Source organism: Haemaphysalis longicornis, unplaced genomic scaffold (genome assembly GCF_048455015.1).
Source record: "Haemaphysalis longicornis isolate Haplotype H1 unplaced genomic scaffold, Haemaphysalis longicornis Haplotype H1 scaffold_3, whole genome shotgun sequence".
In the NCBI taxonomy this organism is placed as follows: Eukaryota; Metazoa; Arthropoda; class Arachnida; order Ixodida; family Ixodidae; genus Haemaphysalis; species Haemaphysalis longicornis.
Window position 1 is genome coordinate 14691289 of NW_027526335.1, and position 16698 is coordinate 14707986.

Sequence of the window (16698 nt, forward strand, 5' to 3'; positions counted from 1 at the left end):
TACATGGTACAAGAACCTAAAAAAAGTTAATTACAAGGCGGCAAATGCGGCTGTCGTTGTTAGCAAAAGCTCCACGCACCACGGCACCAATAAAGCCCATGCGAAGAAACAGGATCAGCCACCCAAGGTGGCTACAGTTGCTAACTTGTCCGACTTCTCACCGCTTCCATCTCAGCTACCGGACAACAGTGAAGTGGGATCCTCAATGACATCACCTTCCTCTACGGCGGATCCTGCATAGCAGGCCTCAACAAACCTACGGGTGGTATGGAGGGGTCATCGCCGCCCACTGTGAGAGCCGCCCACTCACACCTCAACCTCTTCGTGGCATGCAGGTGTTGCTGGATGCCATGCGGTCCTTCTTGGCTCCTTTCACGTGTCCAGGGATCCGTGCCATCTTAACCTTAACCAATGTCGTTCTTCTCCTCATACAGCACTGGCATTGAGCACCGGCACGACAATGTGACTAAAATACCCTGAATCACGCGACCATACTTCAGTGGAATGCCTGTGGGCCACGTTCACGATTATCTGACTTCCGGCAATTTGTCAATAACCACCACTTCCCCACAATCGTCATATTGGAGTCTAAGCTCCGCTCCAGGGGTAAACTTTCTGGCTATTCGCTTTCAGAATCCACGACCGACATGCACCGAAGCGGGGCCCGAGTAGCTATTCCCAAGGACCTCACATTTGTTGCCCACAGTATGCTCCAGGTCTCTTATAACGAGCGCATCGCGGCTACGGTAAAACAATTCCGTAAAAATGCCAGTCATCAACAGCTACATGTCTCCTCCTCGAACGCGATTTGACACCACGCGTTTGCATTCTATGCTGGCCAACACGCCACCACCTCATTTACTGATGGGGGACCTTATTGCACACCACCCGGATTGGGATAGCCGAAGCACGTCATCACGGGGAAACCGCCTTGTAAACGTCGCTACCGACGCTTGATTGTGTATCTTGAACACGGGCAGCGCCACATTCGTCCGGGGGAAACATCGAGTGCCTTGCATGTGACGATGATACTGCCTCCCTGCTGACAACTGCGTCGTGGTTCACTGACGTATAGAGCTTTGGCACTGAACATTTCCCCACACATACCATCAAAAAGGAAATCTGTGGAGGTCCACAAAAACACTTGGTGCACGGCACGAATTGGGAAAGTTCATAGATCTTCTGGATGATGGCAGTGCCACTCTTAACACGAACGATAAGTTTGCTGACGCTGTTTCGAACGCAAGGGCTGCATCTGAAAGACGCTGCTGGCTCCCTAAGGAGCTATCAGTGATAGACAACCACTACGAAACAGTTCGTGCACCTCGCAGGAGCGCAGAGCGGCGAGCATGGAAAACGATGCCTACGGATGATATTCGAGCTGCTAGACGGGTGCAGAACCACGTTCAAAACAAATTCGAATGTTCGCTAAACAGCGCTGGAGTCAGTCTGCTCTCGGCGGGATCCTCGCAAACCACTCACGCGTGTATGGCAAACGTTTTGCACCTTGAGAACTCCACCAAGTCCACTTCACCCGCTCTCAGCCATACCTCTTCAGAAAGGCGCTAGTGAAGTGAGCGTTGAAAAGAAATCCTGCCATAAATCACTACTCCGCCCAGAAACGTGGTAATCTCTGAGGTGTCTGTGTTCTGCTACTCCACCTAAAACGCCGCGCTGATGTATGAGCCCTTCACCATTGAAGAGCTTCCCACGGCGTTAGGAAACCTCAACTTGGGTTCATCGCCTGCCGCTGATGTAACCACGTATGTGTCGTTACGCCACTACGTTCCAAGCCACTCCGCCAGTTGCTCACCGGGTACAGCCAATCCTGGCGGATCGGTCGTCTTGAGGCCGCCTGGGAGATTGCCCGGGAGTCGCATTCTCAAGGCAGGCAAACCAGCAACGGACATAGACTCTCACCGGCCAAACTGGCCAATTGCACTTGAAAATATATTGGCAAAGTAATAAAAGTGAGGTATATAAATACATACGCACACACACACACACACACACACACATATATATATATATATATATGTGTGTGTGTGTGTGTGTGTGTGTGTGTATGTATGTATGTATATACATATATAGAATAAGGGTTGGCAGTCAAGAAAACCTCGGAAAGCCAAGGGGGGAATGTGGTAGGTAATAGAAATAGATGAAGAATTTTTTAAGTCACAAAGAAAGTGTCTCAATTTACGGAGCCCCTCATTTCCCATTTCTGATTCGCTACAGGCATAGCGAGGGCCTCTGTTCTGGCAGTCTAAGTCCCAAAGGTAGCTTAGGAGGGTTCAACGCTGGTCTACCACTCTCGACATGTCGTAGACACTCGAGTCACGGCCCGGAGGTTAAAAAGAAGGTCCCTTTCACCCCGAGTTGTCCGAGTGGCGCTGGCTACCCCCCAAAGTGCAGGAAACAAAAAATGCCTTAACATAAATACCCGAGAAAGTGGTGGAGAAAACAGCCCGCCGGTAGCGTAGTGATCATCGCACCAGACCGGTATTCTGGAGGTCGTGGGTTCGGATCCCACCCGGCGGCCGGCGGGCATTTTTTCAGCACTTTCTTACTGACTCAAAAAATTCTTGATCTATTCTATGACCTACCCCATTCCCCCCTTTGCCTTGCGAGGTTTACTTGACTTCCAACCCTCATTCTGTCTTAATTCACCCAGCCCCTCTTTTCCCATTTCTGATTCGCTATATATATATATATATATATATATATATATATATATATATATATATATATATATATATATATATATATATATATATATATATATATATATATATATATATAATTTTATTGAGAGATAGAAGGGAGGAGTTGTAGGGTGCGTTGCGAGATTCATAGACCTCGGTAAAGGCTTCTGCTGACGGCTTCTGAATGAAGCCAGTCAGGTCGCGTTGCTAGTGCTGGAACGGTTGTTTGGGGCCTGTAGAATCGAGACATTTATCCTTCGCTAATCTTTCGGTTCAGGAGAGGACGTAGCAGCGTAGACAACATCCTTTCCTTGGTGTCAGATACCACCCGACAAAAAATTCAGGGAAGCTGGTACTCCCGCCAAGATGGCGAAGCTGTTGTAAATGATCTTTGACGGCAACAAAGTTGAGTTTTAGTATCGTTGGGGTGTCGTGGTTGACGTCGGCGGCAATGCATTTCAATGACGTTATATTGAGCAAAGCCTCAGTAGGCTCGTCATTTTGGTCGACGTTTTCGTGCGCCACTTTGCAAGCGCGAGTTATCATCTCTAGTGGATGCTTTGCACGCCGAGCCTCTTTAAGCGCGGCCTCTCCCTCCTCGGCCGTCCGAACTATCTGCGGCCGGGCCATGTGGAGTCGATGATCACCGACAGGAACGTCGACATTCATGTCGGGGTTCTTCAACGGTACAGAGCACCTGTGTACGACGACACGAGGACGAACGAGAGAGGGGCGTACGCTATAACGTGTCGTTCTCGTGCGTAGGCAGTGTTGCAACGATGCGGCCAACGTGGAATATTTTGTTGCCGATGTGGGCAAATCACCCTAAGCTTTTATGCTTGGCTTGACAAACGTGCGCTTGAGGCAATTTTGCACGAGCTCTCGGCGTTTTCTTTTTATTTTTAACTGCGCGCGCCATACATAAATGATTTGCTCAACAGCTTCGCTGTTAAGGCCAGCTAGAAATATGACTATAGCTGTCTTCTTTGACATTAAGTCATCATTTCGATGCATCGCACACGGAACAAACCAAAGAGAGATGGCATGCATAGGGCTTGGAGGACGCATCTTCAAGTGGCTATGTGGCTATATACAAGACCAGTACGTCTACGTGGTCACTGCTGATGACGAAACAGTCACACATCCCATCGCGCAAGTACTTCCTCGGGGCGGAGCCTTGAGCCCGACGATTTTTGCATTTGTCTCATACGCCTTCCAACAGTCTGACCAAAGATGTCGACATTTCCTTCTACGCATACGATATCTGAATCTGGGCTTCAGGCAGGAGCTGTCAAAACATTAGCGCCACACTCCAGAAGGCAATTCTGACGATGAGAAAATATCCCAGAGGCTGAAGTTTTATCATTGACTTGGGTTGAACGTTTAAGTTGCCGTAAAATGAAATACAATTCCATAAAAACGCAAAGCAGAGTGTGTAATTGTAAAGATTGTGGGGATCGCGACTTTCACGCGAACCCCTTTCTGGCTAGCTTCCCATCGCGGCTGGCGTTGCACAATTGTGCGCCTCGCTCGCGCGACGTGAGCCATACGGGAGGGCGCTAGCGACCGGAGGGTTCGTTGTCGCCAGGGTGGAGGCGTTGACCCTTTTCCCCTCTGCCTTACCCGAGAACCAGTTCTTCCTCTGCACTAGCGCCACGGTTCGGCGAGTTCTGCTGGGTTGTTGCATGACTAGAGGACGGCCTCTGGTCTTGGGGATGCGGTAGCACGTGGACGTTTCGGCGCGCTGGTCCGGACCTGGGGAACACGCCACAATGGGACGCGTCCGGGCGAGCTGGGAGTCTGCAACCGCGCTCGCACGCGCAGCGCTCCGCTGCTCCGGTATGCCATCGGTGAGTCGAACCATCTCGATCTCTAGCGTTGCTTAATGCCTCGCGCACTGTGTTACCGTTATGGCCTACGATTAGTCTGTATGCAGTGTATTTGTTTTGCACGTTGCAATAAATGCTGCCATTGGTGTTTAGCCCTTTCCGCCTCCTGCCTTTGTCTGTCTCCACAAACAACGAACCCGTCCGCAGCCGGCCCTCGCAAGGCATGTTTGCTGAGCGTGGATGGCTGCGGGGTAGGAAATCACTAGTGTGTGAAATGTAGAACCCCACAAGCAAAGAAATAAACTAAGAGCATGTTCTTTTTACTGAGAGTCTGCCAAAACGGTTGTGCGTACTATTCTGCAGGACAAGCTGGTGGTTAACAACAATGTGAACTTTAAGGAGAAATTCATGAGCGACTCTTATTTTGCGAAAATTTCAAATAATAAATTGTTTAAAATCTCAGAAACCTTTTATGCACGTACGTATGGAAACGAGCACCCCGCCTTCAAGGTGTTTTCGTTCGTGTTTTCGTAACAGACCGCTGCCTACAACTTCCGCAGCGGCAAATTACCCGCTCAGCCAGGACGTCCGGGCGCTGTTAACATATGCACTGCAACTATCAAAAATAACCTGGAAGCGCACTTTCCTTACCTGAAACTAACGTGTCTACATTGTGAAGAGAGAGAGAGAGAGAGAGAAAATCCTTTAATGAGACCGAAGAGGTCAGCCCTGCATAATGCTGGGCTTGCTGAACATATGATGAGGGTTATATGCTTACTTGAATAATACAAATAGGAAAAGAGAAAAACGAAAGAAACTCCACCAGACGGACACACGCACACACACATAAAAATAAACAAGAAAAGCCAGAGGCAGTAACAGGCTGGAGTCGAGTCCAAAGTCTCTGAGAAAACGCACAATAGCTTCAAAACCCCGCACCGCACTGCCTTCCCTGTTCCAGGGCCAAAAAAGTCCTTCATGTTGAGAGTTCTCGCCCGTAATAAACTTCGCGCTATCGTTCGCGCCGAGTTGAAACGTGGGCAAACACAGAACAGGTATTCAGTGTCCTCTCGTACACCTTAAAGGGGACACAGAGGTGACGTATACGAAACGTTCAGTGCGGTTCGAGGGCGTAAAGGGGGGTATACTGCAGGTCCGGGTTCCGCCAGTGCTGCAATTATATGCGCCATCCGAGAGTTGTAACTATTCCGTTGGCGTCCTCCTTGGATAAAGGGAGTTGTGCTGGTGAGCTCGTGGAATGGCCCTCGCGCGCGAGCAGATCAGATATCGCATTGCCTGTGATGCCACAGTGTCCTGGCACCCACTGCAAAGAAATAGTGTACCCGTTGCGGAGTGCCTCTGTGTGATATATGACGTTGATTTCTTGTATCAGTTGGCCTTGATTACTTCCTCGCTTGAGAAGCGCTTGTAGCGCAGAGCGGGAGTCCAGGCAAATTACCCAGGATTTTGGAGGGCAGTCCTTGAGAAACTGCAGCGGAGCTCTTACTGCTGCTAGCTCGGTTTTTGTAGCCGATGTGTTGTGGCTGAGCTTTTGGCTCACAGAGACCCCCGAAGATGGCACCCATACACCTACGGTGGAAGATTCGGAAGTGACGGACCCATCAGCATATACGTGGGTATAGCCGCCATAGCAGCGAGATATATGCTGAAGTGTGTAGTAGGTGTAGGGCGGTAGAGGCATCGCTGACGTTTTGCCGATTTTAAGCACTGTTGTTATTGACCATGTAGAAAACTGCCAAGGGGGTAACTCGGGCCTAATGGGACGTTGATAGTAAACCAGCAGGAATTCCTGCACATGACTTGTGGAGCTATCAGCTAAAAGATGGGAAAACGAACATGGCGGAGGCAGACACGGATATTTCCTTGTCTTAATAGTACCCTGACTGAGAGGCATCTCGCTTCACAAAGTCCCAGGCAAATACGCAGAGCTTGCGCCTATAGTGCCTCTAGCTGCTTGACGTTGCTCTTGGACAGTGAACAGAGGGTAGGCAGGCTGTAGCGAAGCAGACCAATAAAGAGTGCCTTGTAGAGTCGTAGCAGTGAAGCAACCGAGCAACCTCATGCCGTGCCTGCAAGCATCCGTAGTATGTCGCGTCTTATAAATGCCATCGCAGTCGCGTCTTATAAATGCCATCGCAGCGCATTTTTCAGGAGAAAGAACCAGACCACAATTTTCAAGGTATCGCGCCAATTTTCGGATCGCCAGTTGCAGCTTCGCTTCGTATGCTTCGGCGGTTTCTCCCTGAGCACCAGACACATATATCGTCAGCATACAATGAAACATTCACGCCAGGAGGTAATACTGGGCTTGTTCTTATGTAAATACGTACTAACTGTCCCTAGCCGGCATCAGTCCTTCCACTTCCGTATAATGAAGCACAGTTGTCTTAGCAAGAATTAATAGAGTGAATTTCAAGCTTCTAAGCGAAGCGACTTTCGACCATTTCGGACTAAACTGCTACCTCGCACACATGTCAATGCATAGTGCAAAAAGCAAACGCAAGTAGATGCTTAAGAATCCGGTAGACATGCCAACTGTGATCTTCCCGTAAGGCCATAACTGCCCCCCCCCCCCCTTTACCACGACATAGAATCCCAGGCGCAGTTTTTTCTCTAGTATACTTACTAAAACATATGTTGGTATACACGGAAACGGACGTGACCGTGACGAGAGTGACGCGACCAACACTGCGCCATGTATGTCTAATTTATTTTTGGCTCCCCGTGTTTCGCGCAGTTCTCATTGCCGTAATGTATATTTTTTTTGTATTCTGTGACCCCCTCTCCCCACGCCTACACACTGTATGCTGGTACAGCCTTTGTCAAAATTTTCTGGGTGAAGCCGGAAACGCGCAGGCTGGAAGAAATTTAGAGTACAAGCTTACATCCCGAGCAAAGCTGAAACTTTTTATGCAGGAAAGCTAGAGAAAACACGTTTCTTTCTTACTGCCTTAAAATATGTTTGCCACATTTAAAGGCAAAGCTGATTATTTGAATTCTTTTGGTCGAGAAGGCTTAGTATTGGCCCACAAAACTTTGACAAAGGGTGTACGTATATCGCACACGTCGAGATAAACAAGTTTGGGACTGTGCCTGCACACACGCACTTAAAGGGGCATACCTAAACACGTGTCAGCGCGCATGCAGAAGAACAGATCGATTGATAAAGGGATATGGCGACAAAGCTATATCTTTCAGCAGATGTACGCTGATAGAAGCCTAAAAAGTGGGGGAATGGACAAAAATAGCGCTTCTTATCGTCACTAATATAAGTCACCATGTCTGTGCACTTGTTGGTGCTGCTCTATCACACGACCAATGAGAGCGCAACAAGCAGTCCAGCCTGCTCCCATAAAACGGGCCATTGCGCCTCACACCGAGATTTGACAGAAAGGCCGCCAAGCCATCAGGTACGGTTCTTTTGCTCTGTGAAACGGGTGATGCTGTGCATTTAGCGGCTCTACGCGTTTGGAAGCGTGCTGCGCGAAGGTTACCCTAATTTTTTTTCGTCTTGCAGGATTGCAACCGCAGTTACCATGGCGCCTGCATCGCTATTTGTGCTGGCCATTTTGTGGCTCACTGTGAAAGCCGAGACCCTGGCCCCTCGGACGTTCGCGTTCCATCTCGAACTGCAGGGAAATCATCCCCACCACACTCAAACCGCAGATGCGCATGGTGGCCATGGCACAGGAATCCCGACGCACCGACCACATGCCGGGCACGCTCATCAAGGTCCCGGACCCCACCATCATGTGATTCCCGGCCATCAGCATCACGTAGGCAGTAACGCGCATCAGCAAGCACACCAAAATCCTGCCCACCATCATCATGTCCTTCCTGGCCATCAGCATCAAGTTGGTGGTAACCACCATGGACACAACCATTCCCATTCTTCTGGGTCTCCCGTCACGTCGGTTCCTACTTCCGGCAGCGGGCGCCCCGCTACAACCTTGATTTGCCGGGTTGTAGAGGTTACTGCCACCCCTGCTGTTCCGGCCAGTTCGCACTCGGGAGGCGGTTCCTTTGCTCACCACCACGTGTTCACCAACATTTCTGCCTCGCTGAAAGCAGCGGTTGGCAAGGTCGCCAACCCCGTGGTGGTACTCCTGCACAACGCCTCCACTTGGCTCAACCGCCCCACCCATAGTGGGCATGGCCACCATGGTGATCAGCATTTCTCCGGTGTTCCAGTTGCAAGGTTAGTGCGCAACAAAATCATGGCCCTTTTCAACCGCAACAACCTTGTCCCGGGTACTACCAAAACAGCAGTTACCCAAACCTTCACCACCGGCGCAGCGAACCACACCATGGCCAGCCCACTGGCGGCGTCTCAGCCAGCCAGCCGCGGCAGTGACGCGACAGCAACGCGCGCAACCACATCCCGCCCACTTTCGACTACGACTTCACTCGCGCACTCCGCTGGTCAAGAAACCACCTTCCCTTCTGGCGCAGTCACTCTCGGAAAGCCCGGTGCCGTGTCAACGGTTGTTTCGATGCCCCCTCGTGTTCCTTCACCCGCTACTCGCCCCGCTCCGGTATCCGGAAGGTCGGGCCAAGTGTTCACAACAGACGTTTCCAACACTTCTCTATCAGCTGCTGACGTTTCGACTCGGGCAACAACTCCTATCGCGCCTACTTACACGACTGCAAATGTTACCTCAACTGTCACGGAGACCACTTCCCCAACGTCCGGCATACACCCGTATGGCACCACACCGTTCGTCCCCACTTTGTTTGCAACTGTCACGCAGCGCCTCGCCATGCCCACTGGACAGCCGTCTACGACTACTCGGCCGGTGCCGCTAATCTTCAGCGATGTCGATCTTCGCCCATTCCAGCGATGAGTGCTATTGGCTTAAGTTTCCGAGTGTGCTCTTTCTGCATGCACTGAGGCATGTTCTTTTTGTACTTATGACCTGTGTTCGGAAATGATAAAATAAACATGGGATATTTTAACTTTTGATATGTATACTTTCCGTCATACCCTACTCTTTTCGCCTTGTTGAGACTACAGGGCGCATGCCCGCGTGTCGTCGCTGGTCGCGTTTTGGACCCACGACACGCCTTACAGTGGGCAAATGTCTGTAGCTCTCCAAAAGGCGGGCCGTAAAGCCCGAGTTTGACATCGGCGCATAAAATCTCTCCAAATTTGTAATTTGTCTCATATTTAATGACCGCTGTCTAGCGAGCTAAAAAATCGAGGCTTTATTTTTTGAATACGCCATATTGATAGGAAGGGTTTTCTAGTAGGCTCTCGATTGTTCCCAGTGTTTCGTGCTATCAAAACGCCCATTCGAACTCTGAATTTTTATGTTTAGCGGCGCCAGTTCAGCCGTATATCTACTTTTCTGTCTACCTATCATAAGCTCATGGCTGGCGTTGAACAGACTACGTGAGCGGTCCTGAAGAGGACGGCCCATTTTACGCTTGCTCTTCCACAAAATCGTGCTTCACAAAATGCTAACGCAGTTAAAATCACCCCTTCGTCCCTGAGGAGAGAGAGCTAGTATAATACAAAACCACCCTATCCTCCTTCGACAGCGAGCGGGAGGAGCAAGAGTAAGTGAATCATAGCGGACGTTTCTTTGGTTTTACAAGGGTTACCAGCAGAAAAAAGCGCTCAGCTAGAAGTGATTTTTTATTCAGATAAGAAAGACTTATAAAGCCCCCCGCACATCCAATGGCATGGCCAATACAATGCATGCTATTAGATGTGAAGGGGGGGGGGTTATGTTTTTCTTTTCCTAATAAAAAATGAGTTGTAGTTCAGTGGTTTGTCCTGTGCTGGTAACCCTGTACTAGTAACCTTGGTATTCATCACCAACCAGCCCACCAAACCGTCCTCGCAGTTCTTCTAGTTCCCAGCTTAACGTGCTCGCATCGCAATCGGAAAGAGATAGCTAGTCAGCACTGGCGCCTCGCATCTGGCATGCGCAATACGTCCGTACGATAACAGCACACCTACATCCATGCCTTGAAAACACTCAGAATTGCGTCGGTGATTCATTCGAGCTTTATGACAAGCAGGGTCATTTGTACCCGATTGTTCAGCCGAAAGTAGAGAATGATGTCACATATTTGCGCAATTTTTAGTGTAACGCGGGATTTATCCGCAGATAGCCAGTGTTACGTTTTCACAATATTCCCAATGTGACTTCGGCGTTTTAGCACAGCAAAAACCAAATAAGTGCATCGCAGTAGTAGGACCAGTTACACGAGTCTTGGTAACCAGACTCAGTCTCTAGCACTGTTATTTTTTAAATTAGTTTTGAGTACGTTGACGAAGCCTTCCTTTCATTTTTTCAAAACCAGCGAGGGATGCGGATTGACCTCTTCTCCTCGAAGACGACACGAAGTACTATCAGCGATATAGAGGAGAGCTAACGCGCATGCGCAAAAGCTAACTTGCGCTGCTATAGCTTCTAAAGCTGACGCTGATAGTCGCAAAACAAAAAGTGATGGCCTGCTATTCTTTAAAGTATCATGAATACTTTTTGTGCTCTACTTATCCTACAACGTTCGTCCCATTTTAAAGAAAAGTGTCACCTCGTTTACTTTCAACATTGCATGTCTTAAACCTATTAGAGATTAATCATCATTTAAATGGAGTGCCAAACTGCGGCGCACATGCTTGAATTGAAGAACGGCATGGTCGAGGTGCTTCCGGTGTAACCTATTACCACTATGGTGTGAAAGGCAACCTTCGAGACTCTTCCCACCGTTTGGACGAGCGTCGTTTACGGGCTAGAACAGGGCAGCGATTTATTAAAATTAAAGCCGCTCCACTCAATGTGAAAGCTGTCGGAAGTGCAGAGCAGTGATTCGCCATAACGGGCTTTACGCCGTTCTCCGCTCACTGTTACCACCAAATGCAATTCCAATTTCCCGCCTTCGCAGTGCTCGCGCGCCCCCTACCTGAAACTGCGCCAGCGGGAGTTCTGTTCTCTTTGTGCTTTTCTCTTCGCACGTGCCGGCGTGGCACTGCCGCATTTTCTGCTTACTATCGTAAAGCCAACCCAACCGGTGTCCTTAACTAAAGGAACGTGGGTGCTGCCGGTTAATTGCGTATATTTTTCCTCAAATGTACCTATAGCCTTATTTCCGCTAAACAACGGGAAGATGTATGACAAGCGCCAGCGTTTCGCGAGTTTCGAACGCTTATGGCTATAGAAACCGCCTGGCTTTCGAAGCCTCTGGGGTACGCCGCGAACAACAGCGTTAACCCGAAACGCCGCCTTGGTGCTCTATATACTTGGGTCGAGCGAGTGAGCTAGGACGACAAAGTGGGCGCCTGAAGTGCCCTGCACTTAAAAGCACTGTCCCCTTGCTTCCATACTTTTTTCACGCAATCGCACACGCCTTTTTTCCGAAACAAACAATTCCTTGTCCAGAAAGCACCAGGTAACTTATTAGGGGCAAACCGAATAACAGTTGTTGGTCCGCGCTTGTGTACGTCTTTTCTTGATTCTGTCCTGTATTTCACGCTGTTTCGTTCGAAGCCGCATAACTTCGAGCAAGAGGCATTTTTGGCAGCTGCAGCTCCCGTCATAAGAATAAAGCCGTACGCGCAAGCGATTCCTATTACGGAGACGCACATATCTATTCAGACGCATCTGAAATTTGACTTAAAATGATCAGTCTCAATCGACAGTTTCAACTCTGACATGTTGCATTTTGGAAACCGCGTGCGCAAAGTGACTCTTCGTTATATGGACCCATCACGGTGAATGAACTAAGAATGCAGTAAAAAAGATGGCGTTCGAAAACTTCACTAAAAGTGACACTTTAATGACAGTTAGGAAACGTTGCATTGTGAGTAGGCACAGAAATAGGTCTCAAGCTAAAACCATTAACTTGGTTCCCAGGAACCATACTTGCGTGAGTTCATGATGCAGTTAATAATGGGGCGAACGCTTGTTGCGAACGCGCGATACCGACACAGAGCAACGAAGACAACGCAATACGAAAAAATTGTTTTTTTTCTTTTTTAATTTTTCGGCCGGTTTCATTATGCTCGTGCCGGTTGATTTAATTACGTTCGGAGGGACCCTAGGAGGAGGAGTAACAAACGTTTATTTTACATATTTAGAGCAGATGGGCGGCCACCTTAGTCCAGGTAGCCGCGTCTACGCTTTTTTTTTTTGTGAACGTCAGGCATTTAAACAAAGGTGTTTTCCCGCCCAGACAAATGAATATGCCCGAAAACAGTTTCTTGCGAAGTTTGATTCATGCCAGAAGGCAGGAGTGCGCCGCTTGAGAAGAGCTCCTCGAAGGCAATGTTTGTCTTCAAATTCCAGCAGGGGGTGATGGGGCTTTATTAAAAAGGATGTGGGATGAGGGGATTGGGGGAGAAGAGCTTGCTGCGGCAGCTTGTACAGTTGCACCTTCTTGATTTTATACATAGTGTGGTACAAGATGAACAAAAGCAAAAAGAAACGTTAATATTCATTCTATTCCTTTTTCTTGCTAAAAAATGCATCGTACTTCTTACGTAGCAATGCTTCGCTGACTGTTTAATCACCAACGACTGTTTGCTTGAATAGCCTTTTTTTCTTCAACGTCAAGGTTTCGTGTCTTTTCTTAAAACCATTTCGGTTTCGCAAATAGTTTGTCATGCGTTTGAGGAGTAATTTAATGATGTTTATTTTTATTTTTTGACTCTCATTTAATGGACGCAAAATGTTGGAAAACACAGAAATTAAAGACATTAAAAAGGCAACATATCGCGTTCATGTTAATGATGAGCGCAAATAGGACCTGCGAAAGTGCCCATCGGCGAGAGGGATTTATGGGGAGTGCGAGCAGATGTGGTAAATTAGGGTACAGTCACAACCACAATGTAGAGTCAAAACAATGCGCATATCCACGAGACGAGCTGTCGCGATGGCTAAATCGTCAGGAATAATTTGCGAAGAAGCTCCAAAAGTAGGGACAGGAAGGGAGGTGTTTTTTGTTGTTGTTGTGAACCCGTGCTACGGTTTGCGAAAAAGGCACGCCTTGTGTGAGCAGGACGCCAGGTTGTGGGGTAAGTGTGCAGTGGTTACGCGGAACTGGTAGCGAAGTTGAGAGTGCGATACTAGTGCAGCTCTTGAGGAGATTCAAATGAACTGCGGGAAATATAGGCACAAGTGTACTCCGTCGAGATCACTTCTGGAACAAGTCCGCTTGAGGCTATACATCGGTCATTTTGAACACTATTATGGCAAAGTGCTCAAAAAGAAAGTCAAGGCAAATATTGAGGTCATATGAGAACTCGGGAGGAAGAGCAAGCAAGAACGCTATAACTGGCGATGGCGACACGATCGGTGTACATATCGAAATAGGAAGCAAAAGGTTTAATCGGAAACGTAACGAGCGACAGAAATCAAATGAACCTGGCATTCGCGAGTGTTGGACAATACCGGTGGGAGTACACAGATAAAACCATTTTATTGTGGTAGCAGAAACAGACAGACAAGACATTACGCGGGCTGCGCTACAAAAGAAACTCAAGCGAGTTTTTTCTTGTTTTTTTTTTTTAGATAAATTTTGTCTCGAACGCAAGTTCTGCATTTTGTAGGCCTTCGGCAAAAGTTCAGAACAAATTCTGGGTGACACGGAAAATGCGCTACAGCAGTACACTGGTTGCATATTATGGTGTGGCGGAGTGAACGAGGGGCGCTAAAGGAGGTGGTCACGTGGAACGAGGGTAAGATTGTTATAGATCAGTGAATTTCCCCTGATTAAAAGTACGTGCTTAGTGAAATAATGTAAAAAAAACTTTCGGATAAAAATAATCTAAATAATAATAATAATAATAACTAATAAAAATAATAAAAATAATAACTTTCGGTTAAAAAAGTTAAGAGCGACGGTACGTACAATGATAGGAGGAGAAGGGAAACTTCTCAAGATGCTGCACCAAAGGACGAGAAGCGGGCCTGATTTATATTTCAAGCCACGAACCACAAGAAAAGGCAGAGCAATATATATCTACACAACTAAGCTTGGAAGGCACGCAGAGTCAGCGAAGTCAAGCAAACGGTCTCCACGCACACTGGATCGACAAATAGGCATTGTTCTTTACTCCCAGCACCTTTCCGACTTCAGCGCAATCCCACTCTAGAAATCACCACTGTATTCTTTTTCCTTCTGACGTGAGAGAAAAACAAAAAGTCACTCAGACAATTGGGGCTATCAAGAAACAACTGGCATCCTGCGTCAGAACCAGATAGGGGCCGACGTAGTTGCTGGGCGGGAAAATGAAGGTACTACTGGAAACCTAAAACGCTTCTGCAGGGCACGGAAATGACGTGATAAAACACGATAAGTAAGTCAATTGATGAAGCCAAATATCTGTAGTCTCCTCTGCATGTCTCAGCGGGTGGATGCAGTATCGTAATGGTCCTGCATATTGACTTGTCAACACTGCCTTACACCCAACCTTCTTCACCATATGGTGTGGGAGTGCCGAGAATCACCATCATTAACATCCTGCCAAACCCCACCCTGAAGCTGTGGGAGGCGTGAGCTGACCAGTTCACGCCCTTAAGGCCAGCAACGAGTGGTGAACAGGGCCCGCCGGACAGCCAAGGACCAAGGCTTCATGGACTAAGGAAGCACAGGCAGTTCAATAAATGTTCATTCCTCCTCTTTCTAGGTACGTGGTGTCATACCTTTTACATCTGAGCAGTAGAATAGGCGCCAAATATATTTTGTTTATTTTTTCTACGTAAACTGGCCAGCTCGTTTCAACCCGGGGTGCGTTATAATCGTGCGCACACAGGGTTCCACGCTCCAGTTCATTAAAAATGCTGCCTTTGTAAAGGGACGCTGCAACACTGTCGATAAGCGCTTCCACTCTTTCCTTCGCGTGTGGAAGCACTGCGAAAGCTATAGTTATCGCCAGAGCGGAGCGGCACTGCGTGATTTGCTCGTCGCACCAGATACGCCTTCCATTTCTGCTTTGCTTTTGTGGCTCGATTTCTAAAGTTGCTATCGAAAAGCGTTCATTGCTAAAACTGAAGAAAAACCCGTCAAAAGCCGCTACGCAGCCTTAGTGACGTAATTCGGCTGATCGAAGAACGTCAGCATCGGGAAAGAGAGAAAAACTTTTTGAACGAGTTTCCAAGTTATCTGATGGGCATAGAGCAGTAATTTCTGGCTAAAGTACTTCGCGACCTCCTAATCTAAGTACTGGATATGTTGGGTGACTACGTTCTGCTAACATTTAGGATATCAAAAAAAGGTTGAAGAAAGTCTTGCAGGGTCCCTTTAATGCAACATTTTCACTTTTTATTTCCTCTTCGTATTGAAGAGGACAAAATATCGGCTGATTGCGTGAGACTTCTCACATGCGCTGTGCAACTTTTCGTCCTTCCTGAATAATGGCAGAGAACTTCTTTATTTAGCGGGCTCATACACAGAGACCCTTCCCGTACCACCAAGGTATAACAAATAAATTAAATACAGTGAAATTGGATGTAATTACACAACATAATTACACAGAAAAAAATTCACTACAGAACACGGGAAATACGCAACATTTAAAAGTTATTATCGCGTTATTTGCCCCTGACCTTGTGCCTGCGTGTGTGTGAAATTGTGACAAAATATTTGAGGGGTTAGCATTGTTAAATATTACCGTTAATTTGGATTGTCATTTCTTCTAAAAATTTAATGTTTATGTATTGTTTATAGCTCCGGTTTCCTTCTTGCGAGATTATTTCTGGGGAACAGGGAAAATGTGAAAGTTTAAATGAAGGGACGGAAAGTAGCTTACAGAAAATTGTAGCTCAGTCAAAATTAAACTGGGATGAGCGACCGCAGTTTCATACGGACGCCGACATTCAATCTACGCATACGCGCTGAGTCAATATGTTCAAGTAATGAAGACCCCGTGATCATTCTTCCTGGAAACGGGTGCAATTGGTTTTTATTTTACACAAGAAAAAGAAAGAGAACAATTTCAGGTACCCCCTTTTTTAAAAGTTGCGCCTTATACGAAGTGAGCCGTGTTACCGTCTTTGAGGGTATGTCCACTTGCTCTCTTTTTTTGCAATCTGGTTGCATTTCTTAATTTGAGCAAGCAAAAACGGCTGCAAAGACAAATGGGCAAAGAAAATAGTCTCAACCTGTTCTTCTTCCATCAGATGAATATCGTCAAA